The sequence below is a fragment of the Lepus europaeus genome, chromosome 5 (genome assembly GCF_033115175.1).
Source record: "Lepus europaeus isolate LE1 chromosome 5, mLepTim1.pri, whole genome shotgun sequence".
NCBI classification, from domain to species: Eukaryota; Metazoa; Chordata; class Mammalia; order Lagomorpha; family Leporidae; genus Lepus; species Lepus europaeus.
The window spans coordinates 38,583,010-38,603,545 of NC_084831.1; the positions used below are offsets into that span (position 1 = coordinate 38,583,010).

Sequence of the window (20,536 nt, forward strand, 5' to 3'; positions counted from 1 at the left end):
AAACAGCCTACCCCCGCTGCCTCTAGAATGTTCCCTGGAGCTTGTCCCAGATCACTGGCCAGTTACGACCTGGGATGACTGTGGTCATCCTGGGTGCAGCCCTGCAGTGCAATTCCCAGGTCAAGCTCACCACACAAGTAGCCAGGAATCCGGCTGCTCTGATCTCCAGGGCCTTCTTTCGAAAGGTGGCTTGATAACACCTTTCCTAAACACCTCACAAGACTGCTCTTCCTTTCAGTCATCTGTGTACTCAGCAAATATTTCTTCCGCACAGCCTAGAGGAGAAAAGGGGATCAGAGCCACAAGCTATGATTCGGCTCTCTGGGAGGAGTGAAATTTCCACCCAGGGGAGGAGAAACTCCTGGAGAAGAGTGGGTTCTTGAAGGACGAATAGGAGTTTGCGAGTGGAGGGAAGGTCTTGGTGCACACACAAAGGAGCAAGGGACGGGCATGTGTTCATCTTCCTGTTCTTTCGTGGTTATCTCCCCTGGAGCAGAAGCTGGTGCTTAGAATACACAGAGAGAGGGAAGCATGGAAGATGTTCCAGGCAGTTCCCCTGCTGCCAGCTCTCTGAGCAGCAGTGAGTTCTCAACCATCCCAACACTTTTTCCAAACCCCTTCCTGCTTTCTAGCACCTGTGACATAAGCCCTGGGCCAGAGTTCTTTCCTCCACCTCTAGACCCTGAGCGCTGCTGTCCAAAACAAGCTCCTCCCCCCCCCCCCACACACACACTGCCTGGGTCACACTCAGCTCTCTACCGCCTCAGTTGCCTGAGGCCCAGCGACAGCAAGACTTTCCCTTATGCCATGATCTGAATTTTTGTGCCCACCCCGACTCCTGAGTTGAAGCCTAGTCACAAAGCTGATGATATCAGGAGCAAGTGCCTTCCTACGAACCTCCATTTATTTTCTTAAAAATATCCTCTGTTTTCCCGGATTTGTGGTAACTAATACACAGAGTACAAACAATGTAATGTATATGAGCAAAATTGATCTTCTGTTGTTTATATCGCTTGTCTGTACTCTTGGGAACAGTGGTCCTTCCACTTAGCACTTGTTGACTTCTTTATTTAGTGGAGTGTTAGGCTTGTGATGATAAAGAAAGTTGAAAGTATATCATTGTAAGTAGTAAAAGAAAAATAAGAAAAGAAGGAGGGAAGGTGACAGCGAGGGGGGAGTATAACTGTGCTCTTAAAACTACAGATATGAAGTACATGACATTTGTTTCCTTTAAACAAATAGAAAAAGTAAAAAAATATTATTTTAAATCAATAGTATGTAAATTTAAATTAATATAAATTAATAATAGTATTTAAATCACATAGTAATTGTACCACTTACGTGGAACAGGGTGACACTTGTTTCAACTGTGCAATGGCCAGATGACGGCATGTCTGTCACATAAGACTATTTATGGCACGGACACTCAACACCCTCTCTGCCATTTTGAGATATTCAACTAATCGTTGTCAAGTGTGGTTATTCTACTGTGTTAGAGAACATTAGAAGTCACTCGTCATCCAACTGCAGGTGCATGCATGCCCTCTGCTCCCTCCACGCCTCCCCTACAGCCTGGGCTTGGTCCCCACTGTTCTAGTCTCTACTTCTGTGAGGTCTACATCTTGGCCTCCACATGTGAGTGAGGACATGCGGTGTTTGTTTTTCTGTGCCTCGCTTACAGCTACTTTAGCATGCTGCCCTCCAGTCCCATCCCCGTGGCTGCAGGGACAGAATTTCATTCTGCGTAATGGCTGGGTAGTGCTCTGCTGTGTGTATATCATCACTTGGCCTTTATCCATTTAGCACTTACGGACAAGTGGGTTGATTCCACATTGTTAGGGAAATCACTACCCCCTCTTTAGTTCAGAATAAAATGTACACTGGGCTAAGTGTTGGGGCTCTGTTTTCACTGTTGTTTTGTCTCTGTCCTCTCACTCCTGGCGGTGGTGGCGATTCCTCAGAACAAGCACTCGTCCCCCTATCTGGCCAGCTTCCTGTCTGGCTGGGGCAGTACCACTGCAAGACCTGTAGGGCGTCACTGTGGCCAGCTTCTTATACAGCCAAAAGGCCCAGGGTTCATAAGCACCCCCCAAGCTCCCTGGAGGCCGTGGCTTCCTCTATGAAGCAACATTTACAAGTCCTCTCCTCTCTTCTTGCCAGCCCCTTGGGGCTGAGGCTGCTTCTTCTTCTCCTTACACATTGGCTCTTCCTCACAGCCTCCTCTTCCTCCGCTTCGCCCTACAGCTTCTGCTGCTTGAGACACAGCACGTCTTCTATAAAATGCTGGTTTGTCAATAAATTGCCACAACACGCATCTGGTTGTCCTGGATGCCTTGGCCCACCGAACACCTGCCACGTGTCTGGGTATCATGAATTGTGCAGCATTAAACATGTGAGATGTGTGAGTGTGGAAGCTACTGTGACAGGATTGTTTCCTTTCCTTTAGTTATTCACCTAGGAGAGGGATTTTGGGATTGTAGGGCAGTTCCAGGGGTAGATTTTCTTCCTTAGGTACATCTGCACTGTTTTCACATAATGGCTGTGTTAATTTACATTCCCATTGACAGCTTGTGAGGATTTCCCATTCTGAACGTCCTTGGCAACATCTGTTATTGTTTGTCTTTTGGCTACAGCTGCTCTAGCTGGAGTTAGCTGATACCCACCGGGGTTTTGATTTGCATCGCCCTAACATCCAGTGCTGAGCATCTCTCATTTACTTCTTGGACCTTCGTATGTCCTCTTCTGAGAAGTATCTGCTTGGATCATCTTCCCATTGTTTAATCATTTTATTTGTAGGTTTTTTTCTGGTAGGGTTGTTTGAGTACGTTATATATTCTGGAGATTAATCCCTTGTTGGATGAACAACTTGCAAATATTTTCTGCTGTTCTGTAAGTTTTCTCTTCAGTCTGGTGATTGCAGAAGCTTTTTAGTTTTATGTAATCTCTTTGTCAGCTTTTGCTTTTGTTGCTCTGGGTCATACCCAAAAAGTCTGTTCAGACCAATATTCTGAAGCATTTTCTTTATTGTTTCTTCTACTAGTTTCATAACTTTGGGGCTTAAATTTAAGCTTTTGGTATATTTCAAGCTGGTTTTTGTGTGTGGTAAGATGTGGGACTAGTTTCTTTCTTTTGCATATAGATGGCTAGTTTTCCCAGCACCATTAGCAAAAGAAGTTACTTTCTCTAATATATGTTCTTGCTGCCTTTTATTGTCAATCAGTTGGCTGTGCATGTGTGAATTTATTACTGGATTCTGTCTAGTTCAATTGGTTGAAGTGTCTATTTTTATGTCAGTATAATGTTGTTTTAGTTAATATAGTTTCATAGTATGCTTTGAAGTCAGTATTAGAATGCCTCCCGATTTGTTCTTTTTGCTCAGGATTGCTTTAGCTATTTGGAGTTTTCTGGGATTTCATACAAATTCTAGGCATGTTTTTTTGTTTCTGTGAAGAATTTCCTTGGTACTTAGATGGAAATTGAATTGAATCTTTAAATCACTTTGACTAATATGGACTTTTTAACAATAATAATTCTCCCAATCTATGTCTTCCTATTTTTTGTGTGTGCTTCCTTTAGTTCATTTCGTTAGTGCTTTGTAATTTCCACTGTAGAGAACCTTCACTTCTTTGGGTAAATTTATTTATACAAGATTGAGAGTTTGGTGTAGTGGCTTAAGATGCCAATTTAAATATCTGCATCCCCATCAGAATATATGAACTCAGTGCCTGGTCCCATTCCTGACTCCAGCTTCAGGCTAATGTGGGCACGGGGAAGCAGTGGTCATGGCTGAAGTTACTGGATTGAAGACATCCACATGGGAGACCTGGATGGAGTTCCCAGATCCTGCTTCAGTTCCCAGCCTGGGACCTTTGCAGGCATCTGGTGACCACAGCAGCAGATGGAAGCTCTATAGAGTCAATGCCATCCTCAACAAAATATCACGGTGTTCTTTACAGAGTTAGCAAAAGCAACCCTAAAATTAATATTCAAATTAAAATTAACATGGAACCACAAAAGACCCAGAATAATCAAAGCGTTACTGAAAAAAGTAAATGGATAAGTAAAGCTAGAGGTATCATAATACCTGATTTCTTTTTTTTTTTTTTAATTTAAAAACAGGCTTATTTTGGTGCCAAAAAGGTTTTTGAAAATTTTTTTATTTATATGAAGTGAACAAATTCCATGCATTTCATATATACAGATTTAAGAGCATAGTGATGTTTCCCACCCAACCCTCCCTCTCACCCTTTCTCCCACCTTCCTTCCTCCTTCCTTTCTTATTTTTCTTCTTTTTAAATTTTGTAATTATATACTTCTAAAACTCCACTAAGTAAAGAATTTGGCAAACCTTAAGAAAACCGCTGTTCTTCAAGAGTATAGAAAAGGACAGTAAACAATAGTCACATTAAAATCTCTATTTTGCTCATATACATTACATTGCTTAACAATAAATTTATAAAATATAATGTCTCAAGGTTTGTGCTACCTACACATGCAAACAAAAGTATATAGAACAAACACAGCCTTCCCTACCAGATCATTTAAAGCACTGCAAAAACATACTGTAGTTATTTTATTTTAAAAAGAAAATTTATTTTTATAGAAAGCTTTTATTTAATAAATATAAATTTCATAAATACAACTTTTGGATTATAGCAGTTCTTCCCCCCACACCCACCCTCCCACCCCCAAACTGTCCCACCTCGTACTCCCTCTCCCATCCCATTCTTCATCAAGATTCATTTTAATTATCTTTATATACAGAAGATCAACTCTATACTGAATAAAGATTTCAACAGGTTGCACCCACACAGACACACAAAGTATAAAGTCCTGTTTGAAGACAAGTTTTACCATTAATTTGCATAGTACAACACATTAAGGACAGAGATCCTACATGGGGAGTAAGTGCACAGTGATTCCTGTTGTTGATATAACAATTGATACTCTTATTTATGATGTTAGTGATCACCTGAGGCTCTTGTCATGAGCTGCCAAGGCTATGGAAGCCTCTTGAGTCCACAAACTCCGACTTTATTTAGACCAGGCCATAATCAAAGTGGAAGTCCTCTCCTCCCTTCAGAGAAAGGTACCTCCTTCATTGATGTCCCCTTCTTTCCACCAGGATCTCACTCATAGAGATCTTTCATGTAGGCCATTTTTGCCACAGTGTCTTGGCTTTCCATGCCTGAAATGCTCTCATAGGCTTTTCAGCCAGATCTGAATGCCTTAAGGGCTGATTCTGAGGCCAGAGTGCTGTTTAGGGCATTTGTCATTCTATGGATCTGCTGTGTGGCCTGCTTCCCATGTTGGATGGTTCTCTTCTTTTTAATTCTATTATTATTATCAGATACTTTGTCTTAGTTATGTGATCTCTTTGACACTTATTCCTATCTTTATGATCAGTAATACCTGATTTCAAAGCATACTACAAAACTACAGTGATTAAAACATGGTGGCTCTGGCACAAAAACTGACACATAGATCAATGGAATAGAAAAGAGAACTCAGATAAGAATCCACATACAAACAGCCAACAGAGCTTTGATAAAGGTGCTAAGAACATATATTGGAGGGGAGATAGCTTTTTAAGCTTTATTTGCTTGAAAGAGGGACAGAGAAACCGAGAGAGAGAGGTCTTCCATCTGCTAGTTCACCCTCTAAGTGCCCAAAACAGTCAGTCAGAGCCAGGAACTTCATCAGGATCTTCCATGTATGTGCAGGAACCCAAGTACTTGAGCTGTCATCTGCTGCCTCCTAGAGACACTACCAGGAAGTTGCATCAGAAGTGAAGGTGGGACTCAATCCCAGGCCCTCTGATAAGAGTGCAGGCATCCCAAGCAGAGATCAACCGCCTGCACCACAACACCTGCCACGGGCAGTCCTTTCAATAAGTGGTGCTGGCAAAACTGAACATAAATACATAGAAAAAAAATTAGATCCCTATCTCTCACCATATACAAAAATCAACTCAAGATGGATCAAATATCTAAATCTAAGACCTGAACCTACAAACTTGTTAGAAGAAAACATAGGTGAAAGGCTTCAAGATGTTGGTGTAGGCAATGATTTCTTCACTGGGTCCTCAAATGCACAGGCAATAAAAGCAAAACTTGGCAAATGGGATTATATCATAGTCAGAAACCTCTCTACAGTAAGGAAAGAACAGAGTGAAGATACTCCTTACAGAATGGGAGAAAACATTTGCAAGCTACTTGTCCAACAAACGATTCACATCCAGAAAACATCATGAACCCTAAAAACTCAACAACCACCAATCCAGCTAAGAAATGAGTAAAGGATCTGAATAGACAGCTCGCAAAAGAAGAAATACAAATTGCCAACAAACATATGAAGAAACGCTCCATATCATTAGCCATCAGAGAAATGCAAATCAAAACCACAATCAGACATTGCCTCACCCATGCTTGAATGACTACTATCCAAAAAGAGTAACAAATGCTAGTGAGGATGTGGAGAAATGGGAACTCTAACACACTGTTGTGGGAATGCAAGTCAGTAGAGACACTCTGAACAACAATATAGAGATTACTTTAAAAATGAGTAATAGAGGGGCTGGTGTTGTGGCATAGCAGATAAAGCCACCATTTATGAAACCAGCATCCCATATGGGTGCCAGTTCGTGTCCCAGCTGCTCCACTTCAGATACAGCTCCCTGCTAATGGCTTGGGGAAAGCAGCAGGAGATGGCTCAAGTGCTTGGGCCCTTGTCACCCATGTGGAAGACCTGGATGAAGTTCCTGCCTCCTAGTTTCAGCCTAGTCCGGCCCTGGTCATTGAGACCACCTTGGGAGTGAACCAGCATATGGATGATAGCGCTCTCTCGCTCTCTCTCTCTCTCTCTCTCTTTCTCTCTCTCTCTCTAACTCTGACTTTCAAATAAGACAGACATAGAACTCCCATATGATTCAGCTATTCCACTATTTGTGGTGTGTGTGTGTGTGTGTCTGAAGGCATGAAAGCATTGTATCAAAGAGATACCTACTCCACTATGTTCATCCCTTAGGTGAGTGAGGGTGGGAAGTTCATACCTTTGGGTAGGGAGCGTCCATCAGGGAAGGTGATGGGCGAGCTGAGCTCTCTGCCAACACCTGGCACCGGTGGGTAGAATCTCAGCGCCTCCTTGATGCACATGGTGGTGTAGGGCATCTGGTCCAGGTGCTCCCTGAAACAAAGCCCAGGCAGAGGAGGGGGCAGGGCTGGGCCCTCCAGGGCTTCCCCTTCCAGACAAGCAGGGCCCCCCCCCATCGCCTCCTGGGCTCTTACTCACCAGGTGATGGAGGCTCCGTCCTCCAGGGATCTCCTCGCGGCACCGGTGCTAATGCTCGGGGTGCGTGGCCAGAGCATAGAAGATCCAGGAGATGCCACTGGCCGTGGTGTCGTGGCCCTCGAACATGAATGTGTCCACCTCGGCACGGAGGTCCTGGTCGGACAGGCTGCTCCCGTTCTCCATCTGGGGGAGGCCACAGTGGGAGAGAGGGCGCGGGCTCTGTCCCTGGCTTTGTGCTTCCAGGCCAAGCTCGGGCCTGCCCTGCACACACTGACCTTGGCAAAGAGGAGGACGTCCAGGAAATCCAAGCGCCTCTTCCTGCTGACCTTCTCCAGCTCCCCCTCCTGCTGCAGCTAAGCCTTCCTCTGCTTGATCACTCGGTCTGTCCCAGAGCAGTGGTTATGGGAGGAGTTGAGAGCCCCACCTGCCCCAACCTAGGTGCCCTCGAGGTCAGGGTGGGCGTGGGAGTGGGTGTGTGGGTCGGGGGTGGGACCTAGCATCCTGGGATGGAGGGCAGGCCTCCCTGCAATTGAATAGCCCAGGAGCCTTAGCTGATTGCTGCTGGGCTGGGGCCTCATTCAGTCATCGCCAGTGTGATGGGAACCCCTGCCAGCACCTGGCAGCCCAGCATCTCAGCTCCCGACCCCTGCACCAGGGAGGTACCCAGCCTGTGTGTGTCCCAACTCCTGCAGGAGGAATAGGGACCTGGTTCTGCTTGACAAAGTATGTCAACTCCTTTGGGCTGTTCCTGGTAAAGAAAGGAAAACAGGAGGGGGAGATGGGTCCTGTGTACTCGTGGGTAAGCTGGCAGGTGCAGTGGATCAGGTGGCCATCAGGAGTCAGCCTATGGATGGTGCTATTCTGGTGAAAGGCACTCCTCACACAGAAAATTATCTGGTCCCCAGTGGCCTGAGTTAGGACTGGGAGTTCCTTAGGAAGACGATGCACAACAGATTGGAATGTGGAGGAGCCTCAGGCCAGGAGCCAGAGTGGGGTCTGGGTGGAGAGTCCCTGAAACAGTAGGGACAGGCTACACTGAGGCATGTGTCACTTTGGGGCTTACATCCTTTGTGACACTCAGGACTTTGTAAGATAGCACGAGCAGCCAGGCTTCCACTTGTGTGGGGGGTCAGACATCTGTGGCTGAGGCAAGGTGAGGTCTCGTTTAGAGTGTGGTGTGGTGCTGGGGTCAGAGTCTTGCCTTTTGTGGAGCTGTCCAACCTGCCCAGTAGGTGAGTACACACTGGTGGGGGGGCAGAGACTCTGTAGATGGGGTTATCACTGCCCTGGGCGTGTGGATGCTGAGCTGGTGGCTGAAGGCACACTTGATGGTATCCAGGGTATCGAGGAGATGGATAGAAAGATGTCCAGAAAGGAGTCCTGGCTGATGGGCTCTTTCCATTGGTCCTGGGTTAGGAGAAGGGCATTGACCTTCTCAGATCCCCCTAATATCTGTGTACTAAGGCTATGCTTGCCTCTGTATTTGGAAATAATCCGAGGAAGGTTTGCTGACTTTAAAAAGTGGATGTGGTTTAATATAAGAGTCTATAAAGTGATGTCTACTTGTAGAGGGAGGTTGGGTAGCAGGTGCCGAAACTGTCAGGTGGAAAGGATGATTTCTAGGATCCCCCAGTAGAGTGGAGTGACTCGGGTTCACAACACCACACTGCATACCTTGTGAAGAACATGAGCAGGGGAGCTTGATGGCTTCAAGCATAAGGGAATGAATGGTAAGGAAAGGAAGATGCTAATTAACCAGATCTGATGGATTCACACAGTGTACACCTGTTGCAATATCACACGGTAGCCCATAAATATATACAATTTTTACAGGTTAACCAAAACTTCTTAAAAATTAAAAATCACAAACTTTTACAATAAAATTAAACATGTTCTCTCATAATAAACTTAATTTGTTTTGAATTTTAGGAAGAAGTTTTTGTGCACATCATTTTTCCTTTAATAAGAAAACATTCGTTGGGGGAGAACAAGAGCAGGGGATTTTTTTTGCAGCTGAACTACAACTCAGGGCCAGGAGGACCCCAGTTCAGGGAGCAGAAATTCAAGGCCACGTAAACACTAAGGAGATAGGATGTAACTCCTAAGAGACAAACAGCTGGGACTCAGCTCCTTTTCATTCCTTCCTGAGCACAGTTTGGATAAGAAAATTGGAGTTCCGAGTCGGGAGAGAGTGATATGGCGAGTGGGGCTCTGAGAATGTGGCTTTGGGGTCCATTTCTGTCTAGATTAGCTCAAATCCATGCAGAAGCCCTGGCCAAAGCCTGGCCAGAGCCTGGTCAAGAGGCATCCTGGAACATACACCCTGTCACCAAGGCTGCCAGCCAGCAGCAGGCGGCCCTGCTGTCTGGTGGGACTGACTACTCCTCCAGTTCACTGAAGAATTGGAGTTTGGAAGAGGGGCCTGCCTCCACCTTGACCGCTCTTCCTCGCAAGATAAGAGTGTGAACTCGTCCTGATGCCTGGGTACCCTTGGACTGAGTCACTTTAGGGGATCTCTGGCCAGCACAACGGATGCTGCCCTGGTGGCTGAAGGCACACTTCATGATGGGCTCCAGGGTCATGAAGGAGACGTGGTGTAAGGTCCCGGAGTGGAGTCCTGGCCAGCGAGCTCCTCCCGCTTGTCCTGCTCTCACAGTCGTGGCCCGGGATTCTGCCGTGAGATGAGTGCAGGAGGCAGGGATGACAGAGCGGAGGGTTTTAGGTACAGCTGACCCCTCCTGTCTGTGGGGGGCACATCCCATGACCTCCCACGGAAGCTTGAAACCTCAGATGATACTGAGCCCTAGGCCACAGTGTGTTATCTTAAACACACATACTGATGTAGTTTATTCATGATTTGGACTTAGTAGGAGATGAACAACAGCTAATAACCATAAAATGGAGCAATTATAACAATACACGATACACCAAGGATACACAACAATAATGAAAGCCATGTGAATGGGTTAGTCTGTGTGGCTGTGTCTGAAACAATCTATGAGATTTCTGAGTGGGTGTGTGGAGGTGACAGAGAGACACAGACTCACCAGCATCACTCGGACGGAGTCCACCATGAGCCCCACGTAGGGCTTCAGGATGTCGTAGTGGAAGGCTGGGGTGAGCATACGCCGATGCTGGAACCACGTCTGCCTGTCCAGCAGGAGCAGACCGTACCCTGGGCCAGAGATGAGTGTGCATGCGTGTGTGCGTGTGCAAACATGTGTGCATGTGTGTGTGTGAAACCAGATCAGAGAGATGGCTGGAGACAATGTGGGAGGAACAGAAGAGGGCCTGGGGTGGGACAGACAGCGTCCCCAGTGCAAAGGCAGGCACTTTTCACAGATGTGGATTTTCCAGTTGGGCTGCCAGGTTTCACTGTGACAGCTATGAGGCGAAGGCTGAAAGAGTGTTAGGAAGTAGACGCGAACTGAATGTCAGGCTGAGAATGCAGAAAGCTGAGAAGTGGTGTTTTAGGGCTGAGCTGCAGGAGGGTGCACACCTCATTAGTGGGAGGTGAGGATCTGGTTAGAAGAGAGAGGTTGATGTAGGGATGGGGTCGTAGTGGTGGAGGCCTTCACCAGGAGGGTCAGTGTGAGCTCTTGAAAAGTCTAACTTGCCAGTGGGTTGCCATCCTGGTTTAGATGTAGAGACAAACTCAGGGAGCCTGAATCTGAACGTATTGTGAGACAATCTGTTGAAAGATAGGAAGAGGGGCCGGCATTGTGGGGCAGCTGGTTAAGCTGCCCCTGCAACACTGGCGTCTCATATGGATGCAAGTTCAAGTCCCAGCTATCTCACTTCTGGTCTACCTCTCTGCTGATGCACCTGGGAGAGCAGCAGAAGATGGCTCAAGTGCTTGGGCCCCTGCACCCATGTGGGAGACCCAGATGAAGCTCCTGGCTCCTCGCTTTTGCCAGGCCCTCTCCGTTACAGTCGCTGATGGAAGATCTCTCTCTCCCTCTCTCTTTCTCTCTCCCTCCTTCCCTCCCTCCCTAACTCTGCCTTTCAAATGCATAAAATAAATCTTTAAAAAAAGATAGGAAATTCTTTTTGGGAAACTTGGGGAGATCAAATAAGGCAGCCCCCAAGGTAGCTGTGGTCAGGCCATAGTCTGCCATCTGTTCTTGATGAGTGCCAGTTGGCAGTGGCTCCCAAGTCGCCTCCCACTGCCGTCCTATCCCCTTCCATATCTTCCCTTGAAAGTCAGTTGTTCTCAGGAAGGCAGGCTCCATACACCAGCAACTGAACACCATGAGATTAGGGTCATGAGTTGGCAAGAAACACAGGCCATGTCCTCCACTCCCCAGAATGAGACGGAGCCCACGTTTTCTCTACAACGGGTGGTGGCTTGGTCATCCCGTGACCCAGGGAAGTAACAATTAGATGTTCCAAACCCAAGTCAGTGTGGTTATGAAGAAGTCTTTCAGATCTGGGGCAATTTACATAATAGATCATTTAAAGATGCAAAGAAGAAAGGAAGGAAGGAAGGAAGGAAGGAAAGGAGGGAGGGTGGGAGGGAGAGAGATGGGGAGGGAGGGAGGAATGAAAATAAATGAAAGCAAATTCAAGGACCAGCGCTGTGGCACAGTGGATAAAGCAGTACTGACATCCCATATGGGCTCCGGTTCGAGCTCGGCTGCTCCACTTCCGATCCAGCTCTCTGCTATGGCCTGGGAAAGCAGTAGAAGATAGCCCAAGTCTTGGGGCCCCTGCACCCATGTGGGAAGACCCAGAGGAAGCTCCTGGCTCCTGGCTTTGAATCAGCACAGCTCCAGCCAACTGGGGAGTGAACCAACGGATGGAAGACTCTCCCTCTCTCTTCCTCTCTCTCCCTCTCTCTCCCTCTCCCTTTCCCTCTCCCTCTCCCTCTCTCTCTCTTTCTTTCTGTGTGTAACTCTGACTTTCAAATAAATAAATCTTTTTTTAAAAAAGAAAGTAAGTAAATTCAGAGCCACACATCTTTTGTAAACATTCAGTACTTGTAAATATTGTTGGTGGGAGGCAACGCTGCAGGCTGGAACTTTGGCAGTTAGAGGACCCACGTATTGATATCTGAGCTGCCACATTCATCTGAGTTTTATAGACTCTGGGGTGTGTACTCAAGAGGAAAAAGCTGCTCCAGCTGGGATGTGGTTTCACCAAATCCTGATCTACCCAGAATCACCCCGATTTTTTCAGACTCACGGATCAGGGCAAAGAGCTCACCCCCCACGGCCAGAGAGGACAGGAGCCTAGGGATTTCTCTCCCTGTATCAGCAGCTGCAGCTGCTCCTGGTCGTTCTGGAACTGACTCTTGGGGAAATAAAATCAAGCTTGCTTCTGTTTTTATGTTCATTGCTTGATGTGGAGGTGAGCGTTTGGACCGTCGTGGGCAGGTAGCACTTAATCTATCCACAGAGGTGAGAGATTCGATTGTGATGACCCGAACTCTGATCCAGTCTCTCGTTGTTCCCTAGACTTAGCCTGTCTCTGTGCTGGGCCATGTGTGGTCTCTCGCTCAGAACTGCCTCTAGTAACCTACACATGGGAAGTGCTTCACAGATGCCCAAAACTTCTGGACAGAATTCTATTATGCAATGCTCAAGCCAAACCTATGGTCAGGGAAGGATTACGAGCTTCTCCTGTTTTACTAAAAACGAGGACACCAGTGTTGAATGACATGCCCACGTGATCTGCACTAAAACCAACCCCGCTGACACCAGGGTGGCCTTCCTGCTGGGGTTAGGAAACCAGAACAAAGAAGGCACAGAGGCAACTGGTCAAGATAAAAAAGACTTTTATTGAAGACAGAACAGCGTAGTACAATCTAAAGTAGGGTTTGCAGCCCGCCCGGACAATGGACGGGCTGTCCTTTTAAGCTATTGGTCAGGGGAGTGTTGTGTCGCCAGCTACGGACCTTGATGATGGGGAAAGGAAGGGACAGCTGCTGCCCATGACACAGTGTGTCATTAGGCAGTCTGGGACATCCCAGAGAGGCTCTTGTAGAAGTGATGGCTGAGGCAGTGCGTTCCTCCAGGTTTGGAGTTATTTGTGCTCCATGGCCTCACAGATCCTGATGCTTCTCTTGGTTTCCACAACTCGACACTGTGTGTCTACTATCATATTATAACTCGGGCAGCTGCTAGGCAACCTCACCTTGCAAGTGTATCGTCTCGTCTGCATTGTTAGGGCCAGCGCAGAGCACATGTCTTGGGGAACATGCCTCATTTCTCAGAGAATTAAAATGTGCATGAGAGAACGAGTGGGCACATGGTGGACAGTGAATGAGTGAGTCTCCAGGAAAGCTTAAGACATTTTCATTCATTTTTAATTGTGGATTACTGTGTAATAGTTACACACTGTATGGAGTATAATGCAACATTTTAACGTACATACATGGCTTTAACTACCCGCCCAGGCAACCAGCCTCTCCATTTCTCTATATTCTCTTTGTATGTGCAGCCTACCAGCTCCTCGCTTTCAGTTCTTTGTAGAGAACTTTATACATCATCATGAACCGTAGGTGCCCTTCTGCGCTGCGAAACGCCAGAAGCTGCTAGATTCACTGCACTGTATTTCAGCACCCACCGCCCAACCTCTCCCATACCAATCCTGGCACCCTCCCCAGCCTCTGGGAACCATTCCTCTTACAAAGATCAAATATATGTGTTCTTATCATTATCTTAAACTGCCACATGTGAGAAAGAACACGTGGTATTTGTCTTTCTGTGTCTGCTTATTTCACTTAACATAATGATCTCAAGTCCCATCCATCATGCTGTAAATGTCAGGATTTCATTTATTTTTATGGTAGGGTAATAGTCCATTGTGTATTTATACTATATTTTTAAATCCATTCATTCATTAACAGCATCTGGGTTGAATCCATATGTTGGCTAGTGTAAATAGTGCTGAGATAAGCATGGGAGTGCAGGTATCTTTTTCATACACTGACTTCATTTCCTTTTTTTGTTGTTATTAAATAAAATCTTATTTGTTTTTTTATTAAACTTTTATTTAATGAATATAAATTTCCAAAGTACAGCTTATGGATTACAATGGCTTCCCCCTCCCAAAACTTCCTTCCCACCCACAACCCTCCCCTTTCCTGCTCCCTCTCCCCTTCCAATCACATCATGATTCATTTTCAATTCTCTTTATATACAGAAGATCAGTTTAGTATATATTAGGTAACGATTTCAACAGTTTGTCCCCATATAGCAACACAAAGTGAAAAAAAAAATACTGTTGGAGTACTAGTTATAGCATTAAATAACAGTGTACAGCACATTAAAGACAGAGATCCTACATAACATTTCCCTTTTTTTAAGATTAATTAATTTATTTATTTGAAGACAGAGTTACAGAGAGGTAGAGGCAAAGGGGTGGGGGTCCATCTGCTGGTTCACTCCCCAGTTGGCCACAATGGCTGGAGATGAACCTTTCTGAAGCCAGGAACCAGGAGCTTCTTCTGGGTCACCCTTGTGGGTGCAGGGCCCCAAGGACTCGGGCCAACTTCTACTGCTTTTGCAAGCCATGGCAGAGAGCTGGATCGGAAGTGGAGCAGCCAGGACTCGAACCAGTGCCCATGTGGGATGCCAGCACTGCAGGCGGCGGCTTTACCTGCTAGGCCACAGCGCCGGCCCCTTCATTTCCTTGATATGTGCTCAGAAGAGGGATAACTGGGTCATCTGCTAGACCTGTTCTTGGTGTCCTGTTCTCTGTGATGGCTGCACAGGTTTACCTCTCACCAGCAGTTTATAAAGAGTCCCTTTCCCCACATCCTTCCCAGTGGTTGCTACTTTTTATCTTTTTGATGATAGTCATTCTAACTGCAGTGAGATGATACCTCATTGTCATGTTGGTTTGATTTTCCTGATGGCTAGTGGTTGCAAGCATTTTTATGTGTCTGTTAGCTATTTGTATTTCTTCTTCTGAAGACATCTAATAATATCTTTTGCCAATTTCTTAACTGTATTATTATTTTGTTGTTGAGTTTTTAAAACTCCTTAGATATTCCAATATTAATCTTTCAGATGAAATAATTTAGTAATCTACTTTTTCTATTCTGTTGTTTTTTTCTCTTCACTTTGTTTCTTTTGCTGTGCATAAGCTTCTTAACTTGATATAATCCAATTTTCCCATTTTGCTTTTGGGGTCTTATATGTGCCAGTGATGACATATTTCTCCTATGTTTTCATTAAAATTGTTTCACTAAAATTCTTGTTGCAAGAAATAGATATCATCTTGAGCTAGCACAAGAAAAAGAAAGTAAAACAAAAGGTGCTGGGAAGCAAAGGTGTCCCTGGGAACCCAAGGACAGGAGGCGGCTGGGGCGCAGAGGGGGACTGGAGAGCTGCCAGGGTGCCGAGTCTCTCCTTCTCCATCTCCTGTCCATCAGTGCACTCACTTGGCAAATACACAGACGTGAATCAGCAGAAACAGTTCTGGCCCACATGAAGCTAAGGTTTACACGGTGGACAGTGCAATGCCGCCCTTCCTGCGTGGACACCTCACCATGCTACGACTGAGTCCCACTCTACAAGTCTGTGTGACACCGTGGCTGGAGTGCTCATCTGCTCCAGCCAGCTGGCAGTGGAGCTGAACACGGTTTTCAGCTCTTCTGTACAGAGAAGATGTTTGATCTGAAAGTGTTTCTATCACAGCCAGTGACTGTACTCACGAAAGAGAAGAAAATGAATGGATTCGCTCACTCACTCTTTCAGCTGATAACTGCTTGTTGAGTACTTTCTTTGTGTCAGTTGCCCTCTGGGGAGCTGGGGATTCCTCAGTATACAAAGTTCCAGCCTTCACAAAACTTCTGTCCTGAGAGATGGGGTGGAGAAGACAATCCTGACCCGAACTGAGAAGCATCTTGATTCAATTACTGGTCAGGCTGCTCTGTGCTCCCTGGTAGTGTCTATTGTACACACCTTTCTTGTCCCTTGATCCAGTGCAACAGTGGTCGAGAGTAACACCCCACTCTGCACCTCCTGCAGGTTCCAGCCACGCTGACCAAGCCTGGGTGTGGGGACTGTATCTCAATACCATGGCATGCCGGCTTGGTCAGCTACCTGCAAATCCTGCCTCCTGGGCACTGCCATTGGTTCAGCCTAATTACATGTGGCGTTCTATTCCTGATGTGGCCAATAACAGAGGTATTAAAGAAATCAAAATCTTCATATCATAAGTGCCAGAAATACTTGTCTCCAGTTGCTGTCAGCCAACAGAAAGGGAGGGGTGATTCAGCGCCATGCGTTATGCTCTTCACAGAGATAGAACTCATCTACTGCTGCTAAGTCCACACATCACCACAGTGTAACGGGAACGTAACTGGAGAAGTCCCTGGCGGTTCTTAACACCACTTCCTAGCTCAGAAAGGGGCATCATTCAGCTGATGACAACTACATCACACAGAAGTCACATTTTGGGGCTGGCACTGTGGCACAGCAGGTTAAAGCCCTGGCCTGGAGCACCGGCATCCCATACAGGTGCCGGTTCTAGTCCCAGCTACTCCTCTTCCGATCAAGCTCTCTGCTATGCCCTGGGAAAGCAGTAGAAGATGGCCCAAGTCCTTGGACCCCTGCACCCCCATGGGAGACCCGGAAGAAGCTCCTTGCTCCTGGCTTCAGACGGCGCAGCTCTGGCTGTTGCAACCATCTGGGGAGTGAACCATCGGATGGAAGACCTCTCTCTCTGTCTCTACCTCTCTCTATAACTCTGTCTTAAAAATAAATAAAATAAATCTTTAAAAAAAAAGAAAAGGTCACATTTTCTCAAAATCAAAAAGTAATCTGGATTCCTCAGTACAATTTTGCTTGAATGCACCAGGCTTTGACTTTTTCTCTGTGGTCAGTTTTTGTTCTCCTCTAAGAAAACAGTGGCCCGGCTTTATGTCCCCAAGCCCCAGGACTCAGTGCTGGAATGAATGCCAGGGAGACCTGGTGCAGTCATTGAGCCTCTTCTGTTTTGTGTAGCTAGATCTCAATTTCCCCAGAAGGACTTATCCAGGTACAGCATGTAGTATCAGCAATAACACAGATATTGTCTTATTTAACTAATAAATAATTTAGAGTAATTTTGTCATTTAATAACTCATGACTGGGTAGAATTAAGAGAGTGTTCTCAAAAGGGACCACTGGTAAAACTCTAACAAAAGTTGCATTGGAGTGTTACCAAAGTTTCCCAGTAGGTGGAGTAAAGGATTTCTTAGGTCAGATCTGTCAAGTTACCCGCAGTGGCTATCAACTGTGAAACTTTAACTACTTGTCAGGTAAAAAATAAATAAATAAAATAAAATAAAATAAAAAGATAGATGTGAGAAAGGCAAAACTTAAAGGAAGAAAAACCTCATTCTACTATGAGGCTTGTTTGGACATCAGGTTCTCAACCTGCTTTCCAGTTTGAACGTCTCCGGTGTGGCCTTAGGCAGTATGATGGACTTAGCACGTGGTATGCAGCAGACAAGAGCCGGATCCCTTGGAATGGATGTTAAATCGTCCAGCGTCATAGGAGGAGAGCGGCAAGATGGCGGAATAGGAAGGGAGCACACTGATAGTCCGGGAAGACAGTTTAATAAAAGTGGAGATACTGCAGGTTCAAGGAAGAATAGGGGAAGAAACAGCAGAGGAAACTCTTCCAGAACCAGTGATTCACAGTGAACCTGCATGGAGAGCGTGGGAGCCCAAGTTAGGGACACCAGCGGCAGATTCAACACACCAGCGCTGGAACGTGAGGTGAGCCGAACCTCAATAGCCCGAGACACCAGCGGGAAAGCAGAAAGAGGAGACTAGAGGGAACGAGGCTTGAAACCCTGTGGGGAAAATTTCACCAGGCTAACTAGAAGAGAGAGAGAGAAAAAAAAAGTGACCAATACGGACACGAGTTTCTCTCTCTCCGCTCACCTCTCAAAGGCAAGCAAGACAAAGAGCAGGCAACATTTTGGACATACGTCATAAGCAGGGCGACCTCAGGTCTGCACCGGCCCTGAGCATAGCAGAAAAACCTGACTCTGGGGGGGGGGCTGGTGAAATAACAGGAAATTAGGATCTAACTTGGCAACCCAGTGGGAGACTGCAGGAGAATTGGAGCCCACACTGAGGGCAGCAGAGATTCCCTCTGTGGTCCTTGGGAAAGAGCTTCCGATCTCTGGCTCCTGTGGGTATATCATTCGCCTGCTAACTACCTCCAATTCTGCTCAGCTGTGTGGAATTACTTCCCTTTTGAATAAAAAAAAAAAAGAATGAAAGAAAGAGAGATTTACCATGCCTAACCTGGGAGTGTCACCTTTGGCACACCCTCAACCCTGAGGAACCAAACAGAGCTCTCAGGCCACACTCATCTCAAGCCTCTAAGGCTCCATTGAAAGCAGACAGTCTACTTAACCTAGAACCATAGTATAACAAGAAAAAACACCACAGTGAAGAAACCAAATATCTCCAACATGCCAAACAACAAACGCAAAAACCAAGCTAACAAGAACAAGGAAGACACTATGACGCCCCCAAATGAAAAAGACACCCCAATTCAAGATTATGAAGATGATGAGATCGAAGAAATGCAAGAAGCGGATCTCAAAAAATTGATAAGAACATTAAGAAATTCTCAAAAACAAATTCTTGAACTATAGAAATCCTTAATGGACAACATAGAAAATCTCTCACGCGAAAATGAAATATTAAGGAGGAATCAAAATGAAATGAAACAACTAGTAGAACAAGAAACTGTGATAGTGATGAGAAATCATAATGAAATGAAGAATTCAATAGTTCTAATGACAAACACATTAGAGAGCCTTAAAAATAGAATGGGCGAAGCAGAAGAGAGAATATCGGACTTAGAAGACAGAGAACAGGAAAGGAAACAGGCAAACCAAAGAAAAGAAGAGGAAATTAGAAATCTAAAAAATATTGTCGGGAATCTACAGGATACTATTAAAAAACCTAACATTCGGGTTCTAGGAGTTCCTGAAGGCATGGAGAGAGAGAAAGGATTAGAAGGCCTTTTTAGTGAGATACTAGCAGAGAACTTCCCGGGTTTGGAGAAGGACAGAGATATCTTAGTACAGGAAGCTTATAGAACCCCTAATAAACATGACCAAAAGAGATCCTCACCACGACACGTTGTAATCAAACTCACCACAGTGAAACATAAAGAAATATTCTAAAATGTGCAAGAGAGAAACGTCAGATTACTCTCAGAGGATCTCCAATTAGACTCACAGCAGACTTCTCATCAGAAACCCTACAAGCTAGAAGGGAATGGCGAGACATAGCCCAGGTACTAAGAGAGAGAAACTGCCAGCCCAAAATATTATATCCTGCAAAGCTCTCATTTGTGAATGAAGGTGAAATAAAGACTTTTCATAGCAAACAGAAATTGAAAGAATTTGTCACCACTCGTCCTGCCCTGCAAAAGATGCTTAAAGATGTATTACACACAGAAACACAGAAACATGGTCACCAATATGAAAGAAGGTAAAGGAAGGAAACCTCACAGCAAAAGATCACAGGAAGCTCAATTTCTCTTTGACATAGAATTAAAATCTGATTCTCTGTTAAAACAATGTGTTAAAGTAATCTATTACGTTCTCTTGATGTCTGTTAAATTCTAATTGTTCCAAAACAGCTGAATTTTTATTAAGAGCTGTGGGTTATTTAAATATGTGCTTATTTTCAAAGATTTGAATAATCACCTTGTAACAATGATCAAATTTGGTCTGTTATGTCATGATTTTAAGGAATCTCATTTCAACCAGATATTTTGGATTTTGAGCCTTCTTGGCATTCTTGACAGGCATTCAAAAAATCAAAGTTCCAAACAATCTGGACTCTAAAATTTCCAGTAAATCTTGGACTTTGGTTTTTCCAGTTGGGGCCCAACTGAAAAAATCGAAGGACCTATGTCTCTCATCTTATAAAGACACCAACTAATCAGGCTATTTGGATTGTATTAGAAGTACTGTCAAGATGTGATGTGGTACTAAATTGTAAGTTTCTATAATGGAAAATGCTATTAATACAAATGTTTGAGAATTAAAAAGTCTAGTGATCTTGTGTTACTAGACATGCTAGTTATCTTAATGAGAAAGCCCCAGAGGCCTAAAGGGTTAAATACTTGTAAAATCCTACAGGTGCTTTCAAAAATACTGTGAAGTAAGCAAGTGCCTCTTGTTGGTTGATGAGTTTATAATTTTAAACATGGCAACTTAAAGTCTTTTGTCATCCACAGTTATATATGATTTGCTGCTCATAAAACTAAAGTGTTG

The 20,536-nt window shown here is 45.2% G+C and overlaps 1 pseudogene; it reads right to left on the bottom strand.

Moving 5' to 3' along the window:
* Window positions 1–234: 234 nt before the first annotated feature.
* Window positions 235–20,536, bottom strand: part of LOC133759079 (cytochrome P450 4A7-like) — a 36,077-nt pseudogene continuing 15,775 nt past the window's right edge.